The sequence below is a fragment of the Malaclemys terrapin genome, chromosome 3, assembly GCF_027887155.1.
Source record: "Malaclemys terrapin pileata isolate rMalTer1 chromosome 3, rMalTer1.hap1, whole genome shotgun sequence".
Taxonomy (NCBI): Eukaryota; Metazoa; Chordata; order Testudines; family Emydidae; genus Malaclemys; species Malaclemys terrapin.
The window spans coordinates 197,031,650-197,045,819 of record NC_071507.1 but is presented as its reverse complement, the minus strand read 5'-3'; the positions used below and the strand labels follow the sequence as shown (position 1 = coordinate 197,045,819).

Sequence of the window (14,170 nt, the reverse complement as noted above, 5' to 3'; positions counted from 1 at the left end):
GGGGACCTCCGCGATTTACGGAATTGGCTTCCCATCTCGCTCCTCAGCATGGACTATAAAGTCGTAGCGAAGGCCATCTCGCTGCGGCTAGGGTCCGTGCTGGCGGACGTGATCCACCCAGACCAGACCTACACCGTCCTGGGCCGCACCATCTTCGACAACTTGTATCTGGTCCGGGACCTCTTGGAACTCAGGTGTAGGGATGGTCTGTTGTTCGCCCTCCTGTCCCTGGATCAGGAGAAGGCGTTCGACAGGGTGGACCACGGGTATCTCCTGGGCACGCTGCGAGCGTTTGGCTTCGGGCCCCAGTTTGTGGGTTTTCTCCAGGTACTGTACGCCGCTGCAGAGTGTTTGGTCAGGCTCAACTGGACCCTGACCGAACCGGTCAGCTTCGGGCGAGGAGTACGTCAAGGGTGCCCCCCTCGGGCCAGCTGTATGCTCTGGCGATCGAGCCCTTCCTCTGTCTCCTCTGTAGGAGGTTGACGGGGTTGGTGCTGAGGGAGCCGGAGCTGCGGCTGGTCCTGTCAGCGTACGCCGACGACATGCTCCTCGTGGTCCAGGACCCGGATGACTTGGTGCGGGTGGAGGCTTGCCAGACCATCTATTCGGCAGCCTCCTCCCCCCGGGTCAACTGGGTCAAGAGCTCTGGCCTGGTGGTAGGGGACAAGTGGCAGGCGAGCTCCCTCCCACCCGCGCTTCAGGCCGTCCGGTGGAGCGCGGGTCCGCTGCTCTATCTCAGCATTTACCTTTCTGCCATGCATCCGTCTCCACCGGAGAACTGGCTAGGTTTAGAGGGCAGGGTGTCGGAGCGGCTCTGGAAATGGACAGGACTGCTCCGGTGTCTCTCCCTTCGAGGGAGAGCACTGGTGCTCAATCAACTGGTCCTGTCCATGCTCTGGTACCGGCTCAACACCCTGGTCCCAGCCCCGGGTTTCCTGGCCAACCTCCAGACGTTGATTCTGGAGTTCTTTTGGCCAGGACTGCACTGGGTCTCTGCGGGGGTTCTCCATTTACCCCTGGAGGAGGGAGGGCAGGGCCTGAAGTGTTTGCATGCTCAGGTCCATGTCTTCTGCCTCCAGGCCCTGCAGAGGCTCCTTTACGGTGCAGGTAGTCCGGCGTGGAGCGTATTGGCGCACGCCTTCCTGCGCCGCTTCTGAGGGCTCCGATATGACCGGCAACTCTTTTGTCTCCATCCGAGAGGTCTTCCGTGAGACCTCTCTGGGCTGCCGGTCTTCTACCAGGACCTCCTCCAGACCTGGAAACTGTTCTCAGTGACCAGGTCCATGGCGGCCACCGTGGGGGCAGATCTCCTCGCAGAGCCCCTGCTACACAACCCCCAGCTCTGTGTGCAGGTGGCGGAGTCCCCCATGGTGCGCCAGAGGTTGGTCCTGGCAGAAGTCACCAAAGTCGGAGACCTCCTTGACTACTACCAGGGAGACTGGCTGGATCCCCTGATGCTTGCTCAGCGCATGGGGCTCTCCAGACCTCGTACTCCCCGGCGCGTGCTTCAGGAGGTGAGGGCCGCTTTGCCGCCCGCTGCTCGGGACTATCTCGACCGGGTGCTGCGAGAGGGCACGCCCCGCCCACCCTCCACTCCGAGCCCTCCAGACCTTTTCATCGGGCTCCTGCCCCATAGACCCAATCAGTCCCCCCCCCACGTCCCTTCGTCATGAGCTGGCTGCACGATCTGCAGCCGGTTCTGTTCCGGACCGTGCCAAGGAAACATCTATACACGCTCGTGCTCCATGTTCTTCATGTCCTCACCCTCGTGGTGGGACCTCCTGCCACCTCTGGAGGGTGAGGAGCCCTGGTGGGCCAGCCTTTATTCTACTCTGATCCCGAAGCCCACCGGGGACATCAGATGGCGGCTCCTTCACGGAGCCATGAGCACGGGCGTGTACTTGGCGCGGTTTACCCCATCCCAGACACCTGCCCCTTCTGCGGCGTGAGGGAAACCCTGGCGCATGTTTACCTAGAGTGCGCCAGGCTGCAGCCCCTATTCCGGCTCCTCAAGGATATTTGTTATGATTTTGGTTGCACTTTTCCCCTCGCCTTTTTATTTATGCACTCCCTATCCGTCGCCCCACAAAGTCACGGGACCTCTTGGTCAACCTCCTCCTGGCCCTAGCAAAACTGGCCATCTATAAAACCAGAGTGAGGAGGTTGGCCGATGGAGTCTCCTGTGACTGTGGGGCCTATTTCAGGTTCTCCGTTCGTTCATGTATCCGGGCAGAGTTCCTCTGGGCGGCGTCCACTGGCTCCCTTGACGCTACAGTTCAGCAGTGGGTGCTGTCCGGGGTTCTCAGCTCAGTGTCCCCGTCTGGTTCCCTTCTTTTGATCCTTTGACCTCACTCCTGTCCCTGTTCTTTTATTAGTTGTCCCCTGTAATTTTTTGGTCTCCAGGCCCTGTGGACCCTCCCCCCTTAGGCTGGGGGGGAATCCTTTAGCAGTGGATCCACATCCTGGATCCCAATAGGACCAGACTCCTGTACCCCACTGGTCTGGGTCTGTCACAATATATAAGTTGTCCAAACTGATTTCTACACTCTATGTGGCTGTGCAACTTTCTCAAACTGCAGGGTTCTGTTGCATCATACTCAAAATAGATTTTATTTTTTATAATCTCTAAAATTATATATTATACTGCCTTGTCACACCTTGATTTACTCTATCTCTGTTACAAACTTCAAATTATAAAGCATACAATATAGATGAACCTGATCAAAGATGAAGTTATTTCACAACTTAGAAAGAGTTTGTGGTTCGCTACTGACTGTTGTTGTTACTCAATCTATCTCCTTTGTGAACCACAGATGCCACATCTGCTGTTTGACATGTTTTAAGGACTTAGGCCTAAACTATGTCAAGGATTATGTCCTATGCCTGGATGTATGTGAGATTAGGGGGGGAGGGATAGCTCAGTGGTTTGAGCATTGGCCTACTAAACCCAGGGTTGTGAGTTCAGTCCTTGACGGGGCCACATAGGGATCTGGGGCAAAATCAGTACTTGGTCCTGCTAGTGAAGGCAGGGGGCTGGACTTGATGACCTTTCAAGGTCTCTTCCAGTTCTAGGAGATGGGATATCTCTATTTATTTATTATTAGTAGTAATGAATTCCATATTTTCTGTATCATCCTTACAGTTGAGAAACCCTTGTCTAGAGAAAATTACAATCTAGGGTGATATACTCGCCCCATGGAAATCAAAGGGAGTTTTGTGTTGATTTCCATGGGGCCAGGATTACATCCTGAACATCTACACTAATTAAACATCATCGGTCTGGTACAAAGCTGCCCAAAGTGAATAGATAGAGTCTTATTGACCAGTGGGCTTTGGACAAGACAACATGGTTCAGAGAGAAGTTCAGGAAACAACTTCCTCTCGGCTGCCCTGAAATAGGCATACAGTGTAGAGCAGTGGTTCTCACCCAAGGATACATGTACCCCTGGGGGTTAATAGAGGTCTACAAGGGGGTACATCAACTCATCTAGAGCCAGCCAAAACTCACAGTTTTTGGTTGAAAGAAATTTTAGGTGTTTCAAATTTGGGTTCATTCCAAAAAACAAAACAAATTTGCTTAACTTTCTTGACCATGTTTGACAGAGTGAGGATCCCAGCCAGCCCCGAGAGCAACTGTTCCTGCTGGCTCTGACAGTGCTGTCGGGGTCTATGTTGCCTCACACTGCCGCAAGACTCCCACTATGGAACAGGGAGCTTAGCAGCAAAGAGATCCCCAGCTCCTACCAGAGCTTCAGCATTCCCCGTGTTGTGCAGCTGTGGACCCTGGAGCACCAGGAGGTTACCAAGCAAAGTGACTAGGTTTTGACAAAAGTTCTGTTGAATCTGTAATAGCTGAACCCCTAGACCCATTTATCAGGGATTTCAGCCCTAGTGGTCTCTGGGAAGTGACAATCATTCTCAATTGAGTATGTCTGGTTCTGTCTTTAAAAAGGAGTCAAAGAGCCTCTCCACCAGCTATAAGCACATTTCTCCCCACACCACAGTCCCTCCCTCTTTCTTACACTTGGTATTCACTCACTACTCCATGATTAGTGTGTTTTCAGTTAAGGTGACCCCCAATTAGCCATTTTAAATACACTTCTGCTGCCCTTTAATCACATAATAAGAATAACAACACTTCATAGATTAATGAATTCACAGATCCCAAGACCAGGAGGGACCATTGTGACTGTATGTCCCCTGCATCCAAGATTTAAGTGAATTTTAACCCAAACCAGCAGAAATTGATCACCTTGGCAAAGTAGGTGTGTCTATGCAAATAAGATGTGCTAAGGAGGTCTGTTCCTCCAGCTCATGAAGAGATGACAGGAGAGAGCTCATTCAGACCAATGGCTCATACTTCCTTCTCACCAAAAACCCTTCTGGTTCACTGACGACTTATAAAGAGGGAAAATGAAGCCCAGGCCCAATATTATTTTCTCCCTTGCAATTAACCTGCAATCACCTGGGTTAAATATCTACAGGGCAGTAAAGCATTAGGATAGGTGAATCTTCCTCAAACTTTGGTCACGTTTCACTCCAGTGTCCAATCGGTTCTGAACAGAGGCCACGGTGGGGTTTATTGGCAGCAGAACGGAAGAAGAGGCAATTGTTGGTTTTTTCTGCAGGGGGTGATTGTTGTTTTATTTGGTGCTCTTTGCCCATCCGTGCCTATGTCACCTACATTCTCAAACCCAGGTGTGGTCATCAGTGTGACAGCCAGGTGCCAATTAAGGGCAGGTTCTGAGGTGCCCTCAGCAGCTGAATGGGACTCAGATAGAGCATCAGCACCTGTGAGGAAAGAGGAAGACTAAGTTGGCCAGCCAAGCCTAATTCTTTCTATTATTAAACTTTTTCCAAGTCTTTATTTATGAAGTATTCTAAAGCCTCCATGGATTGCAGCAGAAATGTGATATTTGGTAGGCAAACAGCTCTGAAGCCAGAGAGGTTCCTTTGTTGCATCCATGGAGATCCATTCAGATATGGCTAAAATATCAAAATGCCCATTTTCCCACTTGTTTTCCTCAGCAGAGCTTGATACAGGATTAGTGCTTTCAAAAAGAAAACAAAAACAAACAAAAAAACATTCTCCATGCAATGCACATGCCCTTCTTTCAGCCTGGCACAGGAAACTTTAAACATTTTAGCTTTGGCAAAGTTCTAAGTAACTGAAAACAGAGGCATATAAAAGAAAGTGTCGTGTAACCTCAACCTTAGATGTTGCTACCTGTGCCAGCTATAATGTCTAACTAATTGTAACAAAGGTAACAACATATTTGGTTTATATTAAAGACGGTGATACATTTGAAGGGAAAATCTGAAAGGTGAATTGAGATAATATGTTATAAGGCAAAAACAACCACAGGGCCCGATGCACCTTAATTTCATTATTCTTAACAATTACTAGTATTATTTATTAGTATTTTTATACATATGGTGCAATCTCACAATCTCACTAATAAAATGTAGAGCTTACACAACTACTGGTACAGAACCATGTAGAGTACATTCTCTTAATATTGATAGTTATCAATGCTATTAGTAGTAAATGAAGCAAATGAAGCAAAAATGACTTTCTTGCAGCATTGATGAACTATGAAAAACAGAATCATCAAAGAATATGAAAGGGCTTTACATAAATTGACATTTCTGCTGTTAGCTCAAAGTGCTGACAGAGAAACTGCCACAGGGGAAAGGACAGAGACATGTCAAGTTGGCCAAGAACTGCACGGCAGTGAAGGCGATTGGAAGTGGCCTGCAGAAGTAAGTTGCTGATCAGAGCTAAACTAGCAGGTGTTCGTTGTATGTCCCAAGACATTTTACACAAACCTCTATGGCCTAATATATTTTACACAATCTGGGATGGCACAAGATGTTTTGCAAGAATACCATGGAATTTTCCCAACACAAAAAGAAACTGCAAGAATTCCAACATCCAGTCAGGTTCAGGGGTCACTTTCTGATTGGCCCACAGTGGCTATGCCAAGAAGAAAACAAGCCCCCAGAAACAGTATAAAAGAAGCTGTTCGGGTCAAATCACCTCTCCCTGATGCTCATATATCTGGATGAGAGAGACAGTGAGCGGGACTGTCATCACCTAGCTACTGAGAGTGTTCCCAGTCCGGTAAATACTAAAGTCATTTCCCTTATAATCCCCCTATTAACTCTTCCTTTAAAGTTCTATCTAGGAAGATGGCTGTGAAATCCAGAAAGAGAAAAAGAACAAAGTTGTCATAACCCCTTCACTGAATGAACTACCTGAACGAATTTTCTAGCTATCTCGAGAAACCACCCAGGGCCACTGTGATGCAGAGCTGGAGAACATGCCTTCATGCCAGTTTTAATGGATAAGTAGCAAAATTCCACGCATTTTGTTTTCCCAAATAAAAACTTGATTATTTTAAAATTACCTGAGTTAAAAACAATTTGAGGATAATTCCACTTATCCGAATTCCCTGTATCCAGCAATCCTAGTTTTCCAAATGCCCAGTGTGTCTCTCACCCCCGTAGTGCTGTGTTAGTTAATCGCCCACTGCTGAACTAACCTTAGTAAGTGAGAGCTGCGATTTGGGAGGATTTCAAGAGTTAGAGAGGAGGAAAAGGAGAAAAAGGTGGGGAGGGTGAATAAAACCAAACAAGAAAGAAACAGATGAAGGGGGTTAAGGTGAATATTGAAAGGAGAAGTGTTCAAGGTGAGAAAGGATAAAGGGAGACACATGACAGGAGTAAAGGGAAAGAGACAGGGCAGGAAGAAGAAGAAAAAAGTGAGGTAGAGGATGGTAGAGGAGAGAGAAAGGGAAGGAAATAAAGCGGGGGAATAATCACAGGAGACAGGAGCCTCTTTTGTTACTTCTTGAGGTCATGCTGTCAGTGCTGGGAAATGCTCAAGCAGCAAGACTCCCATCTCCTGCAGCTTCTCCCCCCTCCTTCCCTGTCTCCTCTGTTGTTCCTTCCCGTTTTCTCTCCTCCACCCTCCTCTCTGCCTCTCTTTTTGGGCTCTGTCCATGCAGCATTTTGGGGACAGCCATCATGCCGCAGCACAGCTTTTACCTACCCCTGCCACCTCCTCTTCTTATTCCCCCTTGCGTCTAGCACTACATTCTATTGCACATTTGTTAGTCCAAATGCCCAGTTATCCCAAATTCTGGATATTGCCAGGCCGGTCAGATAAATGGGATTGTGCTGTCATAAAATATTTGATGTGTACTTGTATTTTGCTAATAAACTGATACTTAGTTGTCTAGAAATTAGGGTAGCTCAGTATGTGATTATGAATGTTTAAATTGAAAAAGAGTTGTAAAAGGAAATGTCTCGCCCATAGACGATAACTGAGAGAAACCTTGAGTGTTTCTGAATGTAGCCTAGAAATCATATGGAGTTTGTGTTTGAGAGAAATTGACCGCTTCTTTTACAAGAGACGGAAGTAGATTTAATTGGCTGGTAAGCTATTTGAATATTAAGTTATCCTAGAATATTTAGTTCAAGTGGCCTAAGAACTTAGAATACTGGTAAAATTCTCGAGAAATTGGAATAGTTTAAATCAGTATCTGCATGATGTGTTTGTGCTTTAATGAGTGATAACTAATTGAATTGTTATTCTTAGTGCTTCAGTAACTTGTCTGATTTTCTGAATTGTAACTTTACAGCTGTTTGTTAGAACTGCCACAGGTGCTCCCTTAATTCCACTGATGAACACCTTTGCTTAGAAATGCATTAAAGGCTTCATAGTTCCATGCTGGAACCAAAGTCACCTGCCCAGCACAGTACAGAACTACGGTAAAATTTGCCTATGTAACAAGACTGATAAGGCATTGAATGACTTGATGTGACATGATATTTCTCGGTAAATTGTAACATCACATCATGAATTCATTGTTAGAAATTTCATAAACAAGAAAATCCAACCACCTTTATTTTGTTCTCTGTAATTTCAGAATTGCTTTCAATTCTATCTTGGTGACTATAAAATGTGGATGTGTGATAATTCTCCAGTCTGTATTTTGGCTAAGGAATAAGAGATTACCAGGAGAAAACTAATTTAAGACACAGGAAAACAGAAATTAGTTACACAACACATGTTTGTAAAATGTATTTTGCCTCACAATCGTATTTCTCTGAAATCCTCCCTGTATAGATAACAATCAGTATTATTAAGAGATTAGTATTTTCCCATAACCTATAAATATAGGGACTCAGTCTATCTTGGTGTCTCTTCTCTCCAGTGACGCTGAGTTCCTGGCCCACCTTCAGCCATGAAGATCATTTATCTGCTCTTTGCTGTTTTCTTTCTGGTGTTACAAGGTGTGCCAGGTAAGAAGTAAATGAAAACAAGGGATGATACAGAGGGATATATGGGAGCCTATACTAACATTGTCTAACAATTTCTCTTAGAAACATGTTTCTGACTTTTTTCTTACGAGTTCTAGCATGTCTTCAGTTTGCAGACGATACAAGAAATTTGAGAGGAATTATTCTGAGGTCAGGGAGGTGTCTTTGCTGCCCCCAGTAAAACTCAGAGATTTGACAGAATTATGACCACAGGGCAGGGGAGGGAGGGGCGAGGAGAAATTCCCATAATGTTTTCCTCCGATCTTTCTGAGGCTTGCTGCTTAAATCACCCCATGATCTACCCACACAGCACGTACTCTTCCTCAAACAGGGAATCACAGAATTGTACAACTGGATGGGATACAGACAAAATGAACACATGCCAACTCCGTTCAATATGCCTTTGGTCTAGGAGAAGGTGCATAGGGCTGGGAGGTAGAAGACTGTAACTTAAGATGTAACATCTGCTGCTCACTAATGTTAGTAGTTCTGTGCCTTTCACAGTCTGTATTATAAAGTCAGGCCTCATGTCCCACTGAGAGGTTGCAAAGCTGGGAACAGAACCCAGGTCTATACAATGGCAGCTTCTCAGCTCAGTGTCTTAACCCCACTCCCTCTCAGAGCCTTCATTACTATGTGTTTGGCTGATTTCCTAATAATAATGTCATCAGGGTGGGACAGTGTTTGCACCAGTGTCAGTGGATCCATTTCAGTTGCCCAACAACCTCCAATTAAAAATGTTCTAACCTAAATATTCTACAAGCTTTGGCTGTGCGGCATTTTCAAAACAACAGGACCTTCAAGTATAACCAAAGAGTGGCAATTGGTCATCAAGAAACTATTCCTGCGTGAGTCTTCAGAAAAAAAACTGCCCAGTCTCCCAGACAGGCAGGCGTTCATACCAGAAGGGACTTTTTCAAGCCCTTCTCTTTCAAACAGTTGTAGTCATGCAACCCAGCGCTGAGCCAGTTCAACCCTACGTAGCCAAATTGCATTGATGGTACTGCCTGGCACATCCCTGTCAGAGCCCGAGGGAATCACACCCACAGCACCAGCCGCTAAAAGAAGGTAGAGATGTGGGCAGCTACTTGCTTTCCATCACTTAAAGGCAGGGGTAGCAAAGGATGTCCGTGCTCAGAGCTACAGTTCTGAACTCTGCAGCCTGAAAGCCAGGGTCCCTGTTTAATTAACTCGCTCTGTTCCCTTCTTAAAGTCAGCCATGGAATGTGCACAGAACTACACCCATTGGAGGAATGGTACTAAAGCTATGATAAGTTTTTGCACTTGAAGATAATTGGTCTGTCTTAGCCAGGTGGAAGTGAATAGGAAAGATAGATAGAATAAATAAAAGATAGAATAGATAAGTTCATGGAGGATAGGTCCATCAATGGCTATTAGCCAGGATGGGCAGAGATGGTGTCCCTAGCTTCTGTTTGCCAGAAGCTGGGAATAGATGACAGAGGATGGATCACTTGATTATTACCTGGTCTGTTCATTCCCTCTGGGGCACCTGGCATTGGCCACTGTCGGAAGACACAATAGCGGGCTAGATGGATCTTTGATCTGACCCAGTATGGCCATTCTTATGGGCTTAAATGCCTGTCATCCTCCAATCACAGCCCTTATTAACCCTGCTCTGCAGACTGATGATGACTCTTTTTCTTTCTACAGAATTCTCCAAGGCTCAGATTCTCACTGTGAGATGTAAAATGCAAGGGGGTCATTGTTTCTTTGGGAGATGTCCTCCTAACCGGAGACGCATTGGAAGATGCTCTCCAAATGGGTACTTTTGCTGTCAAACGTAAGTTTAGCATTCCAAGGCAGACATTGCAGTGTGAACAGAAATACCTGTTGTTTAATACTCTTGGAGCCTCCACACACATGGCCCAGCCCAGAGGCCAAGGAGGCTTCAAGCCACATCTGTGCTTCCCACATTCTAGGCCACGTGGGGACTGGAGTGGACCCAACATGTATGAGAACCACTCCTCTGGCTGCTCTTACTTACAACTGCCTTACCCAGGCTGCCTGTGATACACTCCACAGCTTGGAGCAGATTCTCTGCAGTGCTCAGTGCTACTGGGATTGCCCCCAGAGACCTGACAGCCTCCACCAACATCTCCAGCACCACCCCAGCTCCAGTGCTTGCAACAGGGACCTATTATGGCAGCCATGTGCTGCTCACACTTTGAGAGAATCCCCCCAAGTTCCTTTATGGTCCTTTTACAGCCTCCATATGCTTCCGAAGCTTCATATATGGGCAGGGCCTGGGCCCCAAACACCCCAATGTCCACCTGGCTTTTATATTTTGAAATAGGGAAATCAAGTAGGAAAAACAAAGTCTGGAGGAGTGAGTGCAGAGGCTCAGTCTGCTCCGTATCAGTCTGCAGGGGAAGTGAAGTCAACAATTAGAAATAAAACAATATCTGCAACAAATGGGAAACAAGGGATTTAGATAATCCAAATCTATCCAAATCAAGTCAATCTAAAATTAGAAGTGATGAAGTTTAGCTATATGAAAGGGGAAGCTAAGGACATCAGGGAAGAATGCATGGCTCACGGTGCTAAGGACAAGAAAGCATTTTTTAAAAATATCAGAAAAAAAAGAAATCCTAAAAATTCTACAGGCCCATTCATAGGTGGTGATAAAATTGTTAATTGTGAGGCAGAAAAGGCAGAAGGGTCCACTAAATATTTCTCTTCTGTATTTGGAAAGAAGCAGGCTGATGTACTGATATTACATGACGATGGTGACTACTATCTATGCATTAGAAAATAAGGAGGATGTTAAAGAACATCCTCTAGGGTTAGACATTTTTAAATCAGCAGACATGAAAACTTCCATTACCATATCCTCAAAGAATTGCCTGAGGAGATGTCTTCCACTTATGATTTTTAATAAATTCTGGAATGTTGGGGAGATTCCAGAAGACCAGAAGTGAGTTAATGTTCTGCCAATAGGTAACAAGGGCAGGTAGGATGACCTGGGTAATGATAGACCACTTAGCCTGACAGGGACTTACCACAGCACAAGGTTCTGATTAGAAACCTAGCACCATAGAACCTCATTAAAGCACACTTATAATAGCATGTACAACCTAAAATAGTTGTCAATGGGGAATCATCATCGTATGTGTGCATCTCCAATGACTTCAATGAAGTGTATAAGTACATTCACAGGGAGATAATACCAGGTTCTCAAGGACTATTTAATCTAGCAGAGAAGGCAGAACAAAAACCAGTGGCTGAAAGCTGAAGCCAGAGAATTTTAAGTTAGAAATAAGATTAACATTTTAACAGTGAGGGTGAATAACCATTGGAACAAACTGCCAAAGGAAATGATGTATTCTCCATCTCTTGGTGTTTTCAAATCAAGGCTGGATGCCTTTGTGGAAGAGAATCCACTTATACAAGTTACTGGGCTCAGTACAGGGGTAACTCGGGGAAAGTCTATGGCACGAGGTCAGACTAGATAATCAAATGGTCCCTTCTGGCCTTAAAACCTGTGAAATTCTGGGAACAAAATGGCTGCTGTCTGCAGAGACTCAATATTTATAAGGCTTTAAAACTGGAAAGCTACAGCTTGATGACAAAGAAAAGCCTGCCAAGCCAGTGTGAAAAATATTCGAGTGGAAACTAACAAACTCATTACAATTGCAGACAGACCAGCACAGTGCAGCATTTCACTGGGTTTTCTTACCGTGTATGTGGGTCCAGAGGCTGCAAACGCTAAAGCACATGAGGAGCTGCATTAAGAGTTGCTCATGGGTGTGAGCTTATAGATTGGGGGTGATGTAGAACGCAGAAGGGTGCTAGGCGCTATCTTGCTCAACAGATTGGGGATTAAAGCAGAAACCTCTCGAGCAAAGCACAGCTTGAGCTACGGGGCCAGGCTCTCTAGCTGGGGATGTTACCAATTCTCCTTCTCTGTAGCTCAGGCACATAGGGTACAACGAACACACACTGACCAGTGAGTGACACCTGCATGTAATCAGAAGTGCTCGCTCTTCAGTGTAATTAAATCAGCACCAATCCCCCAAGGATTTAAAGCCATTTAAGAGCTGGTGAATCCTTCAGTCCTTACAGCAGCTATGTACTGACATTTGCCCGTGATTTCCCCCCTTTTTGAAGCCTGAGGACAGTATTATAAAAATCTCGGTGACATCAATGTGAGCACTATTCAGTAGGTTTTTAATGTTTTAAACATCAAGGTTCCCATGGAATGTTAACTTGGCCACATTCCATATCTCTGAGGCCTTTCTATTCCTGCTCTGCCTGATTCACACAGTATCTGTCATAAACTATACATGACGCCCAGCACGGTCAAATAAATTTTGCAGCAGGGCAGGTCCCAGAGAAGCACTTTGGAGGGTGAGAGATTTTTCCTACCTACTAAAGATGGAGGACAAGGGCAGGAGGTATGAGGCTGGGAGACCCTTAGGGTTGCAGACTGAGAGCCGGGGAACTTGGCCAGAGTGGCCATGCCAGCAGCTGCTTGTATGCAACTGCCACCCAAATGGTGTCACCCTTCAGAGAGAATTGGATTTTCCCTTCATTCTTTAAAAGTAAGTGATTTATCACCTATGCAATTATGTGTCATTTTAGCTTCAGCTGTGCACAGGGTTTGTGTGGGAGAACAACTGTACCTGGATGTGAGTCATAGTTTTCTGCATGGTAGTTTTTTATAGGCAGCCAGTTCACCTGCTTAGATACAAACGACTATTCACCTTAAAACTCTGTAATAGAATGTTGCAGTAGAGAAAATGAATTCCCTGAGCCGGAGTTAACCAATAACCTCTAACCTCTTCACCCACCACAGAGTGACTGGGCAATTCTTCCTTTTGATTTGAAATCAAACTTCATATTACCCCGTTCTATGGAAAAACATCCACAAATCTGAATCTCTTTTCTTTGTACAGGCGACTTATTTACTGATTGTCTAAGCAGGATCTCCGGGAATGTGGGAGACAGCCACTTGCTTCTAAAATCATCAGATCTTGCTTCAATGGAACCCGGAAGTGTAAAGAACCTACTGAGCTGGAGAAATTCCAGAAGGGAGCTTTGTATCACCATATAAGTTTTGTTCCTCTCCTTTTAATAAAAGCAAGTTGGTTTGAGGTAATCTTGCTGAAGTGTGTGTGTGCTGGTGGGAAGCAAGGGGGCTGTTTCTATCATTTGTCTCCTTGAGAAAGCCATTTAGTTAATTTTTTTTAAATTAAAAACATCCTAAAAACATCCCTATAACATATTAGTTCAACACCTGGATGTTTGCAGACCATGGTCCATGCATCTCTATAAGTTTCAACGGGCTCCTATGGGTAGCTCTCTATGTCTTATAATTCTTATAAATCCTTTCACTTTGTGGTGTCAGAGGGGCTGGGTTCAGTCACAGCTTGACTGTAGGGTGGAGCTCGCTGGCACCTAGACCTTCTCCCCACCTCTGTTCCAAAACCTTATCTTGTACATTGAGGAGAAAAGGGAAATCAAGCTAAACCGCATTCAGGTCTCATGCCTGATTCACTTCCCTGTTACACTAACTGCTGTAAATCAGGAGTGACACCACTGAAGACATCGTAGTTACACTAGCATAAAACTGGCGTAATTCACGTCAGAATCAAGCACAACATTGTCCATAAAAAGATGAGACCCAATTTCCAAAAGGCAAAAGCTTCTGCTGTTTCAATTGGTTACATGATAGCCCACAATTCATTTCTGATCCCATCTTCAAGTTTCCCTGAAACTCACCTCTGCCATTGGACCATAGATCAGAAATCTCAGGCAGATTTTTTAAGAACATAAGAATTTTACCCTTTAGATGTGCGGGAATTACATTTCGAAAATTGAT

General features: G+C 45.4%; 1 long non-coding RNA gene across 2 annotated transcripts; it reads left to right on the top strand.

The window, feature by feature from the left end:
• Positions 1-8,234: 8,234 nt before the first annotated feature.
• Positions 8,235-13,447, top strand: LOC128833616 (uncharacterized). 2 transcript variants are annotated; one of them, XR_008444302.1, is made up of 3 exons: positions 8,235-8,310; positions 10,000-10,129; positions 13,245-13,447. It is a non-coding gene; the product is annotated as an uncharacterized LOC128833616 (long non-coding RNA). The 2 variants fall into 2 exon arrangements; XR_008444301.1 differs by lacking the exons at positions 8,235-8,310; positions 10,000-10,129 and adding an exon at positions 12,758-12,890.
• Positions 13,448-14,170: the final 723 nt, after the last annotated feature.